We start from the raw sequence: 18,223 nt of genomic DNA on the forward strand, positions 1-18,223 counted from the left end.
CCTCCATAGCCACACACGTGAGACATCCTCTGATACTACGAATGTCACATGGAAACGGGAGATTTGGATCTTTTTTATAACCATGCAAAGCTGTGACGTCAGTGCTTTCAGATTCAAGGCCCTCGCGTGTACATCAGCAGAGAAATATAAAAAATATCCGGGGCATGGTTATCACATTCCAAGAACGGAGCAAACAAGCAATGTTATAAAGGAACAAGTAATGTTGTAAATGAAATGCAAATGTGAAGAACACTAGGGCGATGCTGAAAATTCGCCTTAAAGGGTCTTTGAAACAGTACGTGTGGTGATATGTTAACCAAGACTTTGTGAGCGGCGAGTCGAATTTAAATGCATTTTCTTGGAGCCTGTAGTGTATCAATATATATTGTCAAGAGGAAGATGTACGTTCAGAGATACGCGCAGAAGCAGGTTTAACACGCACGCACAACACCAACAGATTGCCGTATTCTGGAGCGAGAAAACTGCGTCGTCTGCTCAGGTGGTACCCTCCCGACAAGCAGCACCCTCTGCCGCTATAGATTGGCTTTCATTGCAAACAGCGCCATCCTCGCCCATAGGGAAGCGCGGGCGCTCGTCACACTAGCCAGTATATTCTAGGCACTGTACCCAGACCGCTCAGCCATGACCGTGCTCTGTCTTTCCGATGCAACGTAGACAGAACGTGTCACGTGAGGAAAGCTAGTGGCCGCTGTTCTTTAGGCGAGAACTGCGACCCCGTCGAGCTTCCCAACTCATCTATCGACAGCTAACTTTATTGAAGTTTTCGGTGAGGGTGTTGCTGTCATAGCTCTAATTGACACTGGTACTGCGATTACGCTAATGGACCCAAAGCTCTGTAGCTCTTTAAACAGAGTGAAGACGCCAACTGCAGGGCTTTCGTTGCGAACGGCCAGTTCTAAGCAAATCAAGCCTTTAGCAGGGTGCACCGCTAGAGTAGTGATCCAGAATTCCCTTTATAGAATTCACTTCATCGTGCTGCCAAGTTGTTCACAGGCTGTAATTTTACGCTGGGATTTCCTGCCGTGTCATGCTGCTATAATCGACTGTGCTCGCGCTGAAGTCGGATTTTCTGCACTTCCCGAGCCCGTGTCAGACAACGTTAATACTAGTCTATGCGCTAAAGCCTTCGTCACCGAAGAAATCGACATTGCTCCCTCTTCAACTCTCCTTGTAAATATCACTTGTGACTCTGTGTGCAACCAAGCTGTCCTCTTCACGCCAGCACATACATTTCTGCGCCGAAAGTGCCTTCCGTTGCCCTATGCCGTGCTCACTATTTTCGCTGGCTCCTCTGTCCTCTGGTTCTCTTAACCCGTTCAACTACCCCACTTCTTTGAGCCACGGTGAATGCCACGGGAGCCTATAACCCATCGCATCTCTTCTCCGTGAAGAGTGACGACGCACCGCGCCTCACCATGACCGCACTCAGCCCTCTACTTTTCCTACCAGCTTCCTCATCCGCAGTCCTGTTCTGCCACTCCATCGACGCCAGTATTCCTGAGCTTCAGCGAACGCAACTTCTTGCCCTCTTTCAAGAGTTCAGCTCCGCCGCAGACTCCGATCAAAATTCCCTGGGCCAAACTTCAACTCTCACTCATCGAATCAGCACTGGAGACCACGCACCACTGCAACAGCGACACTACTGTGTCTCTGCAAGAGAGCGCCAGGTTGTTCAAGAGCAAGAAAACCAGATGCTCTAGAACGGCGTCATTCAGCCCTCAAACAGGCCTTGGGCTTCGCCTGTTGTGCTCGTTAAAAAGAAGGATGGTTCCATCCGCTTCTGTGTATAATACCGCCGACTTAATAGGATTGCAAAGAAAGTCGTCTATCGTCTTCCGCGCATAGATAACGCACTGGGCTGCTTCCAAGGGGCTGAATTCTTTTCCTTCTTAGATTTACTATCGGGATACTGGTAGGCCCCGATGGAAGCGATGGACCGCGCTAAAACCCCTTTTGTTACTCCAGATGGCCTGTGCAAATTTACTATTTTGCCTTTCGGTCTTTGCTATAATCCTGCGACATTTTAGAGAATGGTGGAAACTATTCAACATAGACTGAAATGGAAGACCTGCCTCTGCCATCTCGACGACATCGTCGTCGTTTCTGCTGATTTCGACACTCATCTCTACCACCTGAGGCAGGTTCTGACCTGCCTTTCTGATGCCGGCTGGCAGCTCAAGTTAAAGAAGTGTTGTTTACCGCCCATCAATGACCATTTTAAGGCACGTTGTCTCCAAGGAAGGGGTTTCTCCAAACCCGGCCAAACGTCGTGCTGTAGCTGCCGTTCCCAAGCCGAGATCCATCAAAGACCTGCGCAGCTTCTCAGGCTTGTGCTCCTATATTCGTCGCTTCATTAGAAACTTCGAATCTATTGCTGCCCCTTTAAAACAGCTTCTGTCGGGCAGTTCCGAAATTTCACTCTGGTCCCTGCGATGAGATGATGCCTTCAATACGTGGCGCCGCATCCTCACGACACCGCCCGTCTTTTGTTAATTCTCCCCGACGGCCTCTACTTATGTACACACCGATGCCAGTGGGGTGGGTCCCGGCGTTGTACTCGCTCAGCGGAAACCTGGATTTACTGAATACGTTGTCACCTATGCAAGTCGAACGCTCACGAAGGTACAGTCAAATTACTCGGTCAATGAAAAAGAGTGTTTGACAATAGTTTGGGCTCTGACGACATTCCACCTTTACCTTTATGGCCGCCCATTTGAAGTTGTGACCGACCACCATGCGCTTTGCTGGCTTTCCTCCTTGAAAGACCCATCCGGCTGTCTTGCTAGGTGGGCTCTTCGTTTACAGGAATTTGATGTTAGCATAGTCTACCGCTCTGGCCGCAAGCATCAAGACGCCGACACCCTTTCTCGCTGCCCCCTTCCAACTGAAGTCGCCAGTCTTTCCACTATGGACGCCTCGACAATGTAATTTCACATCAGTGACATGCCCTCCGAGCAGCGGAGAGACCCCTGGGCCGTTTTTCTTATGAGATCATCTAGGATCCATCGTCTGCTTCTCCATTACGTGCGCTTCGGTGCTAAGCATAACACTTTGTAATTCATGACAGCCTTCTTTGTCACCGCAACTACGCTGCTGATGGCCGTAAATGATTGCTAGACATTCCTCACCCCCTACGCTCGCAAGTCTGCGACAGCGTTCACGCTGATCCACAATGCGGTCATGCGGGAGTGTTCAAGACCAACTATCGCGTACTCTTACGATACAACTCAAAGGGCATGTACAACTTTGTCCTCAAATACACTCGCTCATGACTCGTCTGCCAACGTCGCAAATCCCCTACTCATCTTTCTGCTGGTGAGTTGCAGCCATTACATTTCCCATCACGTCCCTTTAATCGCGTCGGTATTGATTTATACGGCTCGCTTCCACACACTGACGCTGGAAATCGTTGCGCAATCATCGCGGTTGAACACCTGACGAGATATGCAGAAACAGCTGGCATTCTATCTTCCACTGCGTCAGACGTAACCTCATTTATTTTGCAGCAAATCGTCCGACGCCACGCCGCACCTCGTGAACTACTCTGTGACAGAGCAATGCTGTAATGCTGTTGTGGCGGCTAGTTGGTTTTCCTCTACTACCAACATCTACTACCGACTACTACCAATCTACTACCGACAGAGGACGTGTCTTTTTATATGACGTTGTTAAAGCACTCCTGAACAACTGCCACATACTTCACCGAACCTTTACCGCTTATCATCTGCAGACTAACGGACTCACTGAATGTTTTAACCGTACTCTTGGTGACATGCTAAGTACGTCTCCTCCGACCACTCTGGCAGGGATCTCCTCCTTCCATATGTAACGTACGTATGCAATACTGCTACACAATCTACTACCGGTTTCTCTCCGTTCTATCTTTTTTACGGCCTTCACCCTTCTGCTCCACTAAACACCATTTTTCCATACCAACCAGATGCATCTGAGTATACCACTGCTTCTGAAGCTGCCCGACACGCAGAGGATTACCGCCAAATTGCCTGGTATCTCATAACTGAAACCCAGTTTCACCAGACATCCCTCAGCGACAACCATCAGACGGCATCGCAATTCTTTTCTGGCAGTCTTGTGTGGCTCTGGATTTCATCACGTACTCCCGGACTATCTTCGAAATTTATTTCCATGTATCACGGCCCCTATCATGTCCTAGAGCGCATATCTCCTGTCAATTACATTGTGAAACCCCTGACGCCCTCAACCGATCTCTTTCGACGCTGCCGTGAAACTGTCCACGTGCAGCGCTTTAAACAGTATTACAACCCTGCCATTTTAAACAGTATTACAACGCCGTAAGTCGCCAGCGTGGCTCCTATTCTTCCCAGGGGTCCTTGTAAAGAGGAAGATGTAGGTACGAATATGAAGAAGAAGCTTCCATGCACTGCCGCCAGTGACATTGATATCGGTGCGTGCTCTGGACCTACTCGTAAGTAGACTGCTCCTGACAGGCTCCTCTAATAAACCCCATCCTACAATATTTTTAAATGCTTCTGTCGACCGCTTCCAACAAATTGGGCGACTCAAAGAACCCATCCTCGCTCGCAAATCTCCCCGATGACGTCATGGTGGCTTCCTCGATACGGACATCATTGGACCGTTCCAATTGTAGAGGGCAAGATGGGGCGTTGTCGCAATTTGTTCACTTTTAATGCGATGCAGTTAAAGGCCCTTTTACCGAAAATATGGCATCGGCTGCCCTCCGTCAATGCCGGCGTTAGCGTTGTGAGGGAAACATTATGAGCATGGCACTGGCAGGCGCTAGGTGGCAGCTGACATAGCCGAGCACTAACTGGATGTCGGGCTGGATGTAGGCCCTGCCAAAAATCTCCTTTTAAATGGGAGGGTGATACCGATAATTGCCTACAAAGGCCCTTGCAATTACGTTACCCTTTGGCCACGCAGTCACGTTCATATGGTTCGGATAGAGCTGGGATTTATATGTGGGGTTTGCGCTATCACGTAATACGCTAAGGCGGAATTCAAGTGTGCCCCAGAGGCGAAGAGCAGGAATGTGATTTACGAACCCCGATATTATCACTTTAATCAAGCTGACTAAAAGTTCTGCCCTAAAGAGGGGACTGATGTGATAACTATTGGCCATTCGCTTTTGATTACTAGACAGTTTTTATATGCCCTTTAAAAGTAGACGCGATACGACTTTGGTCGAATATTTAGGAGAATTCTCAGACACTTACCACCAATCAGTGCGTGGTCATGTCAGCTGCCAAATTCCACCCATATGAGATACATGCTTTTTTTTACTCAAACACAAGGACCGACGTCGAATCTTCTGAAAGAGGAGGCCTGTAACACTATTGCATTATAGTGCAGCTTGCAGCGGAGCTGTGTCTTGAACAGATCGTATCTGCTTCGCGCCTACACCGACTCATTTATTACGGCGTCACACATTTCACGGTCTTTCTGTTCTTTCTCATGTCTTAGATGTTTTCTCTCCCCCTCCTGGGCACAGTGCACACAGCGAAGCAGAAAGGGTCATGAATTTAGTTCCGGCCTTCAAGAAAGCAGCTTGATTAAAATATTCTGCGCATGTGCTTTGATTGCTGCAACCGCTACACAGACATTGACGCAAATTGTGACGGAAGCATTGCTGAATACATCTGTGGTGTCCGGCTTATCGCCGCAGTCGCTAATGCGCATGCTCGCACGAACGAATGAAAGGCGTGCGTCGCAACCTGCTCGTGGGTTCATCTCGACTAGGGTGCCTCGATGCGCGCGCCCCCCTCCGCCGCTGTGGAGGGTGGGGAGATTCAATGAAAGGGTCAGTGTCGCCTCTAAATCACCATATTTAAGCCCACGCAAGTGTGTCCCGCTTTTGCGGCGGCTGTCGCGTGGCTTTTTGTGGCACGCGTTCAAGTTTGGGATTGCAGATGGCAGGAATACTAGACAAGATGAGACTTCTCGGGGAAAGGTTCAGTATCTTTCACTTGCGTGTAAGTATGCGTTTGGATGGTACGCCATCGCTCCTGTCCCGTGGCGTTACTTGGCACATGTTGAAGATTGGGATTCCAGATAACAGGAATGCTCCTGAAGCGCTATGACAAGGGTGACCCAAAGTATGGCGGAGTTGTCTGCACCCTTCGGGGGCGCGAGAGCACGCGCATCGAGGCACCCTAATCTTGACAAGCCACGCACAAACGCACATGTGGCAATAAACCTCGCTTCGCCCCTGGAAGCTTTTCGGCTCCTTCGCATGAACCACGCAACACAACTATTGGCGACGTGGATGGAATGCTGTTGCAGAACGTTCGAAACTTCTTTGATGGATTGAAAACACCGTTCTTCAGTTTGGAAGGCAAGCGTTTCCAAAAGTTACTCGGTGAAGAAGACTGCCCTTTTTTGCAGTGTGCGGAGCCGGTGGTTGTCCTCATGACTACGGCCGAGGCAGCAGTGACGCAGTTTGCTGGGCGACTGGGCCAGTTGGAACCTTTTTACGAGTCCGCCAGCGATTGGTTGGTTGGTTGGTTTGTGGGGTTTAACGTCCCAAAGCGACTCAGGCTATGAGAGACGCCGTAGTGGAGGACTCCGGAAATTTCGACCACCTGGGGTTCTTTAACGTGCACTGACATCGCACAGCACACGGGCGCCTTGCTTTTCGCCTCCATCGAAAAGCGGCCGCCGAGGCCGGGATTCGATCCCGCGTCCTTGGGAACAGTAGTCGAGCGCCGTAACCACTGCGCCACCCCGGCGGGGGCCAGCGATTGGGCTTGGTACGATAGCGTCTTAAGTCGTTTGTGATTGTCAACCGAGTACCCGACAGAGAAAAGGTACATTATTGGTCCGAAGACCTACGGGCTGTTAAGTCATTAACTGTTTCAGAACTGCCTTCTACGAAAAGGTTTGAAGTCCTCAAGAAAGGTTTGAGCGACCAGCTGTCCCCGAAGCCGTCCTTCATTGGAGAACGGGGAAGTTTCACCGCAGGTGTCAACGAGAAGGCCAGTCCTTATCTATTAATGTTGCTGAGCTTTGTAAACTGTCGCAAACGCGCGAATTTGGGAGTGCCATTGATGAATCCCTTCGGGGCCGCTTCGTGTGCGGCCTCCTACAAGAAGACATTCAGCGAGTGCTTTTCACGGAAGATAGCCAGCTTACGTTCGAGAAAGCGGTGGAGCGGGCTCTTGCAATGAAAGCAGCTAAGAGTGCTGCTCAGGCACGCGGCACAGACGCTGTAGTCGGCGATGTGCACAAGGTGCAAGTTGAGACGCAGAAAACATTCGAAAGCTGTTTCCACTGTTGTTCGGCAAAGCACACGGGTGAAGCATGCCCTCACTCGGACGCAACCGGTTTCAGTTGCAACAAAAAAGGGCATAACCGGAGAGCCTGCCGAAGCAGTGCCAAGAAGAAAAAGCAAATAAAGAGGAATGTGAAGATGCTGATGGTTGTGTCGCGGAAAGTTTCGACCGTCAGTCTAAACTGCGTCTCGGCAGCTCAGCACGACCCCGTCACCGTACAGACGACCATCGACGGCGGCTTGGTGAACATGGACTAGACACGGGAGCGGCTGTATCCGTCATGTCAAAGACTCAGTTCCGTCAGCTCTTTCCTTCGGCGGTACTGAAGCCTACCACAGTTAAACTTCGTACCTACACAGGAGCACTGGTATGGCCCCAGAGGGTCTCTTCGGTCAACGTGCAGCACGGTGACCATTCTGCAATTCTTCCACTCTACGTCGTAGACCACAAGGAACCACCTCTACTGGGCCGGGAGTGACTCCACGCCGTCCGACTGGAGAGGACGAAACTTTGGAACCTGAACAACATTAGAAGGTCAGCCGCTCCTACTCATATCAGCGTAAACACGAGGCTTGACGCTTTGCTAGCGAAGTGCCAACCCCTTTTTAAAGACAAGTTAGGAACGATAACTGAAGAACGCGCCGAACGTTTTCTCAAGCCTGATATGAAGCCGAGATTCCTAAAAGCTAGGAATGTTCCGTTCGCGTTGCAAAAAGCGTTCGACGTGGAATTGGTGAAAATGAGAAATACTGGGGGTCATATAGCCGGTTACAATGTCAGAATACGCCACGCCGGCGGTACCCGTAATCAAGCAAGATGGTAGCATACGTATTTGCGGCGACTACATGACGACCGTTAATCCGTGCCTTGATGTCGACCACTACCCATTACCAAAAGTAGACGGACGATCTGTTAGTAGTCTTGTCGGGAGGTAAGCATTTCTTGGAGATTGATCTCAACCGGGCCTATCAGCAAGTGGTCATGTCTGAGTCCTCACGTTGAACACGCAAAACGGATTATTTGCTGGTAATCGACTCGCGTTTGGAATTTCGTCCGCACCTGGGATTTTCCAAAGTATAAAGGACACCATGCTGAAGGGCTTGCACGAGGTTTGCTGCTACCTAGACGACGTTCTGGTTACTGGTGAAAATACCGAAGAGCATTTCAGCAATCAGGAAGCAGTGTTAAAACGACTTCTAGAAGGAGGCGTTCGTGACAGGAAAGAGGAGTGTTCGTTTTTTCAACAGGACCTTCGCTACCTCGGACATAAAATCAGCGCACAAGGCATCTTCAACAACTGATAAGGTTGACGCACTTCTTAAGGATCTAGCCCCTAAAGACAGGTAGCAGCTGCAGTCGTTCATGGGAGTCGTCGATGTCTACGGCAAGTTCCTTCCTAACCTAGCAACGGTGGCGCAACCATATTTCTGGTTACTACGTAAAAATGCCCCATGGTGCTGGGATGAGCGTTCCCGGGAAGCGTTCGCTAAGATAACTATCTAGCCTCTCCGCCGATTTCGGCGCACTACGACCCGTGCAAACCATTGCAGCTATCATGCGACGCCTCGCACTATGGTTTAGGCGCGGTTGTTTGTCAAGTTTTGTGTGATGGCAGCACAAAGTCAATCGCTTTCGCATCGCGTACCTTGACCGATGCGGAAAAAAATACAGCCAGATTGAGAAAGAGGCCCTTGCGATAATATTTGGTGTTAGGAAGTTTTATTTCTACATTTACGGTCGTTCGTTCACATTAGTCACCGACCATAAACCGCTGCAAACAATCTTAATTGGGCCCAACAACCAGCCTTCTGACTATCGCAGCAGTGCTGGGCTGTGACATGGTCAGTTTACCGGTATTCATCTGTCTTCAGAAAATCAAGCGAGAATGCTGAAGCCGATTTCTGCTCGCGCCTGTCATTATCAGTGATGAAAGACGAAACACAACAAAGTGAGGAAACGTTTTATTCTTTGCGGTTGCAATGAATGCCAGTTTTAAACCGGGAAATTGCTCGAACAATAAATAGCTCGGGACCCCATGCTTTGCAAAGTGATAATTTCATAACTGCTGGGTGGCCGGCGTCTGTGGCTGAAAAAGATGTGAAGCCTTTTTTTGACAGACGAAACGAGCTCACAGTTCACCAAGGCTGCGTCATGTTCGGGATGCGAGTGATCGTGCCGGCAAAGTTGCGCAACTTGCTGCTGGACGAACTCCACAAAAGGCACCTAGGCATCGTGAGCAGAAAGCATCTAGTGCGCAGCTACGTGTGGTGGCCGTCCATCGAGGCGGGCCTCGAGCGTGGTGTCAAGTGCTGCGTAAATTGTCAAGAACAGCGTTCCGAGCCGTGCAAAGCGCCCCTGAATCCTTGGTCTTGGCCAAAAGCCGCACGGCAGCGCTTAGATATAGGCTTTGCTGGCCCCTTTTTGCACGCAACGTTTCTTGTAGTCGTCGAAGCGCACTCCAAGTGGCCGGAAGTGCTTGTTATGCGCTCGACTACGTTGGATGCTACAGTTGACAAATTGAGAGAACTGTTTGGTTTCCCAGGCACCGTTGTCACTTCCGCAGTTTACCTCCGAAGAGTTCAAGCTTTTTGTAAAAGAATTGGGCTATCGTCACGTGCTTACAGCACCGTATCATCCCAGCTCAAACGGGCTTGCAGGACGTTTTATTCAAACACCTAAAAACGCTGTTCGTAAATCTAGCGGAGCAGACACATTACAACTGAGGCTTCACAAGTTCTTGCTAACCTATCGCGACTCGCCCCATGCGACAAGTGAGTGAAGTCGACTCGATGTTGCCAAGCCAGCGGTGGAGGGAGGGTTGCATATAATCAGTTCGAGCAATCCGTGGCTCGCCCACGTGGGGATTGTGACATAGCAGTCGGTGACCAAGTGATGGTTCGCAGTTATCGAGGCAGACTGAACTGGGTCCCTGGTGTTGTTGGGGGGGGGGGGCAGTCTGGCCCTTTGTATTTTAATATTCGTGCTACCACACCCAGATGCAGTTTCCCCTGGCGTCGTCACAAGGACTAGCTGCTCGCGCTGACCACGGATCCGGACCACGAGGCATCTGACCAGGGTGGATAAGAGTTCGCGGCTTCTACAGCAAGCGTCAACCCAGTGACATCCTCCGCTTCTACCACCAGTATTCCTGCCTCTTCGCAAGAGATCCATACGGCAGGTGCAAGACGCTACCCGACTAGAGACCGTCGACCACCGCACAGATACCAAGCTGTAGTTTAGCTTAATAAATTAGCCAATCTAAAAGGGGAAGGATGTGGTGTCCGACTTATCGCCGCAGTCGCTAATGCGCATGCGCGCAAGAACGAATAAAAGGCGTGCATTGCAGCCTGCTCGTGGGTTCATCTCGACCAGCTACGCACAAAATAATATCTGGCAATAAACGCTTCGCCCCTGGAAACGTGTCTGCGGCTTCGCATGAACCACGCGACACAATAACATCCTTGAGAAAAACAGCCACCTGCAGGATTCATAACACGTCACTGCCTTTCCTGAATCTGCCCATTTGTGCGGAATGCTCCTGCAAGATATGTTTGACGAAATTGAGAGCTAGAAGTAGGTGCTCTGGCACGCGCGGAAAGCGAAAGGGAACACTATGAAAGGGTGCCGGTTTTTCAATCTCTCTTTACTTGTATGCGCTTGTCTCCATAAAGATTCTTAATCCTTCATATCTGAACTACAAAGAAAACCACACTGAATACGTACAGAACTTAAACCATGTTTCCTGCAGAAGAAGGAAAAATTGAAAATATTCTAACGTGCACAAAGGACTCCTGCATACATAGGGATCCACATTATGCCGCTTTCAAAATTTGTTTAAACAAACGAAAACTCACCAGGTATATGGTATTGCTGAAGATTCGAAGTACATAGCCGCACTCCAAGGAATCATTTTCGTAATTGATTCTGTTATGGCAGATGGCAGCGTAGTGAGTCTTTCGCGGCTGCAGTGTGTAGTTGTCCCATCTGGATTGTTCAGAAGAAGCTGCTGCGCCCAGGCCCCTCTTATCCGATATGAACGTCTCTCCACCAACCTAGTGGAGAGGTGCGGAGCAATGAACTGAAGTCGTTCTTCTCAGCGGTATGTGTTCTATAATTAACTATGATCAATGCCGCCCGATGCCTAATGCAGTAAAGCGCGTTTAAGATAATGAAACAGTTACTTCGCACCAGGACGAATTTTTCGTCCACCCTATACATATTTCTAAGAAAGCTGCATACCTTAAGTTTGTAACCGTACGGCTCCTCTTGGATGAAATATAGTAGTTGCTCCAGTATAAACAATGTACGAGACCGAATTTTCTCCTAGTAATTCGAAGAATACTTCCTGTATTACGCCATCTACATATTTATCAGGAATTTTACACCTAGAGCTCCTATGTCTTTTAACCCAAGATACCGGTCCGTCATATTCCACGGTGCATGCTTCATCTCTGATCCCTATTATATATCGCCTATAAAACACCAAACAATTACAACTAGCTCATAAAATAACACAAGTAGGCTCTCCTCACCCGGCAAAATCCTAACTGCTGCCAGGGTGTTTTCCGAATGGCGGATTCTTTGTTCAAAGTAATTAGCTCGCTACGAGATACAAATTGAACGCAAAGCAAGCTTGCGCGGTAACACGCAGCCAAGATGACCGCGCAGAATCTTCCGAGGAAGAGGTTGAATCGGTAATCAGTAAAGAACGAAAACAGTGCACTGTACTGGTAGAAAAATTAGTTCGCGGTAAGCCAATAGAGACTTTTAGTATAGCGTACACAGAAACACGCAGAGGAATAGCACATGTCAAAAATATCGTGACGCGCACTGCGCATACGCTATACGATACCCGAGACCGAGCTCTTTTGTACGATCGGCCAGCGTACGCCGAAACTTGAGTTTATCGTATCCGGCCCTAACGTACGATGAGAGATCAGCGTTGAAAAGATGGCGACGTCCAGGCCGCCCGCTTCAGAGTGAATTTGCCTTCGTTACCGCGTTTTTTGGGCACGCTGCCACCTAAAGACCTTTGCAACGAGGGCCTCCTGGGCGTCGTCACATTGTTCGCTGGGCTGTTGTGTGCGCCTGACGTCAACACTGTGGAGGCGGCATTAGAACCGGTTTGCAACAGTGCAGAGAGGAGGCGTTTCGGCAACCTCCTCGCCCGATGCAAAGGTCTATAAATGGCCCAAGGGGTTTTCGCTTTGCTTCGTGTAGCATTCAGCTCATATAATTAGTGAATAATTTGCTTTGTTTTTATTTTGCACGGCGGCACCGCAGTCCCTAAGCCTGACGAGTAGCGTTGCGTTGTTAGCATGGCAATGCCATGACGTGGATCGCCTTGGATTGACTGCTTACATGCGTGTATCCGTAAAAAGAGTACGGGGCTGAAAGGAGGCCGTTACGCACCACGACGGTAATACAAGGTAAACGTATTCAACACGGGAATACCAACGTTGGCAAGTCTAACAAAACTGCCGCAGCAAAGAAACTGGCTCCTGTGCGACTTGGCTAGTTATGGCTTGCGAGTAAAAAAAAAGTGAATGAGTTCTTTTTAATTTTAAATCTAGATGTCGCCACCGTAGTTTGCGTTCGCGCTTTGGTACAGCCAACTAAAAACGCCGATGCAACAAACGGAGTAACGTCCCATGATGTGCTGGCCTTTATCGTACGAAAGCGTCCATAGCTATACTAAAATTCTCTAATAAGTGGCGTAAAGCTAGACAACCGGTTGCTGCGGCCTTATTTTTCGAATGAGCAGCATAGAGTGTTTGGTCGCCTTCGAAGCCTAAGAAATGATGAGGACACTACAGCGTAGCTGCTGGAGGTATAACACCGCACCATCAATAGTTGCCGCCTGTTTGCTTCAATTACCGTTGCTAATTCACCTACGTGATATAATCCAATCGCAGTTGCGTAATTTTTTGAAGCGAAAGCGACAGCCTTTCGAGCCGTCAGTGTCAGGCAGGTTTTCACATTGAAATCCTTGAAGGTCATACCCTCTCTCCCTCCGTTTCCAATCCCATCTTCCTTCTCTCAAGTCTGACAGATACTGCGCATTTCCTTTCTTATACGGGTTCGAACCCGACTTGGGCAGCTGAGTTTCAATGGAGGTGAAACGAAGAGGCGTCCGTGGGCTGTGCGCTGTCAGAGCACGTTAAAGATCCCCAGGTGGTTGAAATTAATCCGTAGCCCTCCACTACGGCTCCTCTTTCTCTCTTCCACTTTCACCCCCACCTTTCTCACTTCCCTTACGGCTCTGCCCACAAGAAAAACAAGTGAGACAGTTACCGCGCCTTTCCCTTCCTATAAATCAATCAATCAATCCTTTCTTATACACCAATGTAGAATATAAAAGAAAGAAATATTAACACATGATCTTGACCTATTTAAGTGTAGGTCACCACAATTCCGTGGTGTCCACTTGCCAGAGGTGTCCCTTACTTTTAAAATACTACGCGGGTCGATGTGAAGGACTACTATATGCAGAGCCGAGTAAGATCTGGGGAACTGAGGCACCATGAAAGCGGTCGAGTGATATTGAGATATTACACTAACTATAAGTGGCTAAAAGCTATTATTAACCGAGTAGAAACTGCATTTTCGTCATCACCATCATCATAACCAGCCTCAATACAGCCGCTGCAGGGAAAAGGCGTCTCCCATATCGCTCCACTTAACCGTGACCTGTGCCAGCTGCCCTCATTTTTCTCCAAAAACCTCCTTATATCATCCGACCACCTTATCTTTCTTACACCACTTGCTACTTTTTACTTACCATGGAATCCAGCCTCCAACTCTTTGAAACTACCAGTTATCTCCCCTTCGCATTACATGACCTGAATAATATATTTCTTGATTTCAATTATAATGTCATTAACATGCGTTTGCTCGCTTACCCGCTAAGCCTACGTTTTTCTTAACCTTGCATCTACCATTGCTTGCTATATGTCTCATTGATGTCCTCAATTTAGGCTGGTTTCTTTCCATAGGTAAGATATACACGTCATACACTTGTGGGATATTGGTACAATGCCATTTATGATCTGATGTTACCTGCCGATTGGATTGCAACTAACTCTTATTTTTCTTTCGGGATCCGGGCATTCGGACGTTACCTGCCCTATGTGGTGGTACTCCCTTACCACATCCTGCACCTCCGTATTTTTCGCACACTACTGTTCATTTCTGGAACTCCTCATTATTATACTGCTCTTTTGCATATTAATTTAGGCCTATTATTCTGCTTTGCCTGTGTAAGTAGTTAGCCATTGTATGTATTTCTTTTCTTTAGATACCCGGAAAGGTGATGTCATAAGCAAATCTAAGATTACTGAGATATGCCCCATAATTGTATTTCCAACTGTGCACAATCCAGCTTTGTGAATACCTCTAAGAAACCAGTGAGGTGTAGTGGTGTGTATCTCACTGCTAAACGTCTTTCCTTCTTTGAACTTTCTTTTCTTTGTTGAGGAATAAGGCTACTGTGCTGTTATTATAGATATCTTCAAGCACGGTTATGAAGGACTGTAGTTGCTATGCGGACAATATAGATATTTTCTACTACTTTCATATAGGCCTCATCTACAACGTAATTTAGCAATGGTTGCATGGCCGCTGAGGTTTATATTGGGTGAAACGCTTTCTTGTTAACAATGAATGCAGTATATAAGGTTCGTTATATTGTGAGAATTTTTCAAACGACTAATCTGTAGTGGAGTAGCCTTTATAGATCCCTGCCTGATCTTTTCGTTTAATGAAGTCAATGGTAACCATAATTCTACTAGAGATTACCTAAGTAAATATCATGAACACAACATATAGCACTCTGATTAGTCTGCATTTTTCATGTCTTTGATGTTCTTTTCTTACGGATTAAGAAATCATTAACGCTGTTCCAAGATTCCAGTACAGTTGCACAGCCGACTTCATGACCTTTAGACTCTTAGCCCAGCCAATTTATCTAACGCTCCATCAATCCCATAAGCTGTCAACAAATCTGCAAATACTTAATCTAGCTCATCTGCATTCGTTCTTTTCAAAGCCCCTAAAGCTTTGTTTACTCTGATCTTATAGTGGCGGAATAGCAGAATACACATTATCCCGTACATATTAGCGTTCTATATGCAAGTGTATATTGGTGCATAACTCCACGGCTACTATGACTCCATTCATATTTGTTGCGACATCACCGCCTCGACTATCAGTGCGCACTTTTGATTCTTGCTCATACGAAGTCTCCTCTTCACAGCGTTGAGGCCACCGCAATTCGTCACAGCATGCTAGTATTCCTCCTTATAATAGTTTCTTATGTCGGAACATAAACAATGGTTGATCGCCTTTGACAGTTCTGGTTCTGTAGGAAGTGTCCCCGTGTAGGAAAGGCCCCGCCGTGGTGGCGTAGCGGATAGTGCGCTCGGATTGGTTGGTTGGTTCATAGGAAGGGAAAGGCGCAGTATCTGTCACACTTGCTCTGTGGACACCTGAACCGCGCCGTAAGGGAAGGGATGAAGGTGGGAGTGAAAGTGGATAGAGAGAAAGGGGGGTCGTAGTGGAGGGCTACGGAGTAATTTCGACCACCTGGGGATCTTTAACGTGCGCTGACATCGCACAGCACACGGACGCCACTTCGTTTCGCCTCCATCGAAACGCAGCCGCCGAGGCCGGGATTCGATCCCGGGAACTCCGGCACAGTAGTCGGGCGTCTTACCACTGCACCACCCCGGCGGGGCTGCGCTCGGATGCTGTTCACAAAGCGTCACGATCAAATCCTAGCGAGGCGGCCGCCTTTCAATGGAAGCCGAAGGCAAGGCCCCCATGTGCTGGGTGATGTCAGTGCACGTTAGGAAACCACAGGAGGTCGACATTTCGAAATTCCTAACAAAGGGTGTATTTTATAGACTTAGTCGCTATGGGACGCTAAACCTTATAAACCAAACCAGCTTGTTTGAATGGATTTGTGTTCTTGCTTTTATTGATCTGGTCATTCTGCAGATTAGACTGTTTGTGGATGTCTTGAACAACTATCCTACCAGCTACTTCTGCCACGCAATCAATCTGAACTGATCGCTCAGTCCACCTACATCACCATCGTCTTCCTCAGTTAAACTCGATGCTGTTCTGTAGAAATTTACTGAATTGCTCTATGTTCGGTAGCAATGTTGATTAGTTGGTGCGCCTATTTATTCTTTGCTCCATTCCCACTGCTACTCTACATTAATTCAAGGCTTTACCATCGTATTGTCATTGCATCGCACTTTTACGAGTACGTCTGCATTCTATTTCTCCCCAGACATACCTAGAGTCAACGCCGTGTCAATTATTCTATGTTCTTCAGCATGATTCGTGTCCACTTTCTGGATAAAGTCCATGTCGACACAGAATACTGCGATGTTACTTTAACCATTACGATTCAATGCCTTCAAGGAAGCTTTCGCCTCTCTAGCAATTAGGACTATATGTAGGTGCGTAGATGTGTACAACATACAATTTATACGCGTTCTGCAGATTAGTAGCAATGACCGCCACCCTCTCATTAAAGTTATAGAACTTTTATTGAGCCCCCATGCAATTATTCGGTTTACCTACTGTTTATAAGCGCAATATTATCTATTTAATGTTCATTGCTTCCTCAAACAACACTGCTGGCCTTTCCTATCTATGCATGGTTATATTATTATACACTACCAGGCTAATTTTCAATGCCGCCCTGTCACAGAGCCAGCGATTGTTAGCACCGTCGTCTAATTCGTAGGTCCAACAGCCACCATGGTCAGTTGCTAAGCGCCCGCTAGGCACCGAGGGCCGGCGTTTACTGGATCCTTCATACAGAATGTGGCGATCAGTCGCATCAACAAAAAAATCCTGTATTTAAGGAATTGCCTGTCAGTGGTAGTCAAAAGGGTCCGGTGAAAACGCAAACCTGGTTATTCATCGAAAAGCGATTTTTTGATACTCCGATCGAACATTGCGTGGCACAAGATTTTGGACCCCGGTACTCTTGCATGCCAAACTAATTTTATACTTCTAGGCTACCACTTCACTGAAAGATCCGCGAGACGAATTGTCGGCAGCGCACAGCTGCTAGCTAGGACTGAACTAAAGTTCAATTCCAGGCACTTCTACAAGAAAATTGATGTTGTGCGCGCTGCTTCCTTTTTCTGCTTGTGCCAATACTTGCGTGCGATTCAGTTTGCGGCACGCAGTGGCCTTCAAACGCTGTAGCCTGAAAAGCAGTCAGTTCAGTCGTTTAGTCGTGTCCGACTCTTCGTGACCCTATGGACCATGTCACGCCACGCTTTCCGGCCTCTCCCCAAAAAGTCCGTCATCGGAGCCGCCGCCCTCTTAGGTGATCAGAGCGCAAAACCACGAACAAGATATCCGCCTTCTGTGGCAGCTGACATGGCTCTACAGTGACCGGGCGTAGAGTTGACTGACGCTACGTGTTTGTCTTTGTTTTCTATTATTATATTTTCATGGTCCATTTTTTTTTTTTGTCTTTCACATAATAGCCAGCCGTTATTTTTCACCCCCTCTCTGACCGGGCGCACTGCAACGATGCCTTCAGGTGCTGCTGAAAACTGGAACAAAAACATTGACTGAAAGCTGAAAAGTAAAACTAGATAACGAAAAGAGGCAGTGGCGCCCATGAACTTTACCCAATTGCAGTACCCTGGCGTACAGTATGAAATCAGAAGTTGAGTTATACTTTTTTCCCACGTCGCTTTCTATGTGGAGGAACAGCATGCAGGAAAATTGTAATCGTTCTTCGGAAGTTGTGTTTACATCGGTAGGGGGGACTCACAGATATGCTGTATCCTATCTTAAGCCAGACGTTCCTGTTGATCCGATTTCGCATCCTGCTGAAGACCCGTGCCGCGACCGGCCGCACCCCGCTGCAGGACACGTAGCCGGGCAGTGCAAGCGTG

General features: G+C 48.1%; 1 pseudogene; it reads left to right on the top strand.

Moving 5' to 3' along the window:
- The first annotated feature begins 7,238 nt into the window (after window positions 1–7,238).
- On the top strand, window positions 7,239–10,363 carry LOC146195514 (uncharacterized; annotated as a pseudogene).
- Window positions 10,364–18,223: the final 7,860 nt, after the last annotated feature.

Source organism: Amblyomma maculatum, chromosome 3, assembly GCF_055883805.1.
Source record: "Amblyomma maculatum isolate TAMU_Amacu chromosome 3, ASM5588380v1, whole genome shotgun sequence".
In the NCBI taxonomy this organism is placed as follows: domain Eukaryota; kingdom Metazoa; phylum Arthropoda; class Arachnida; order Ixodida; family Ixodidae; genus Amblyomma; species Amblyomma maculatum.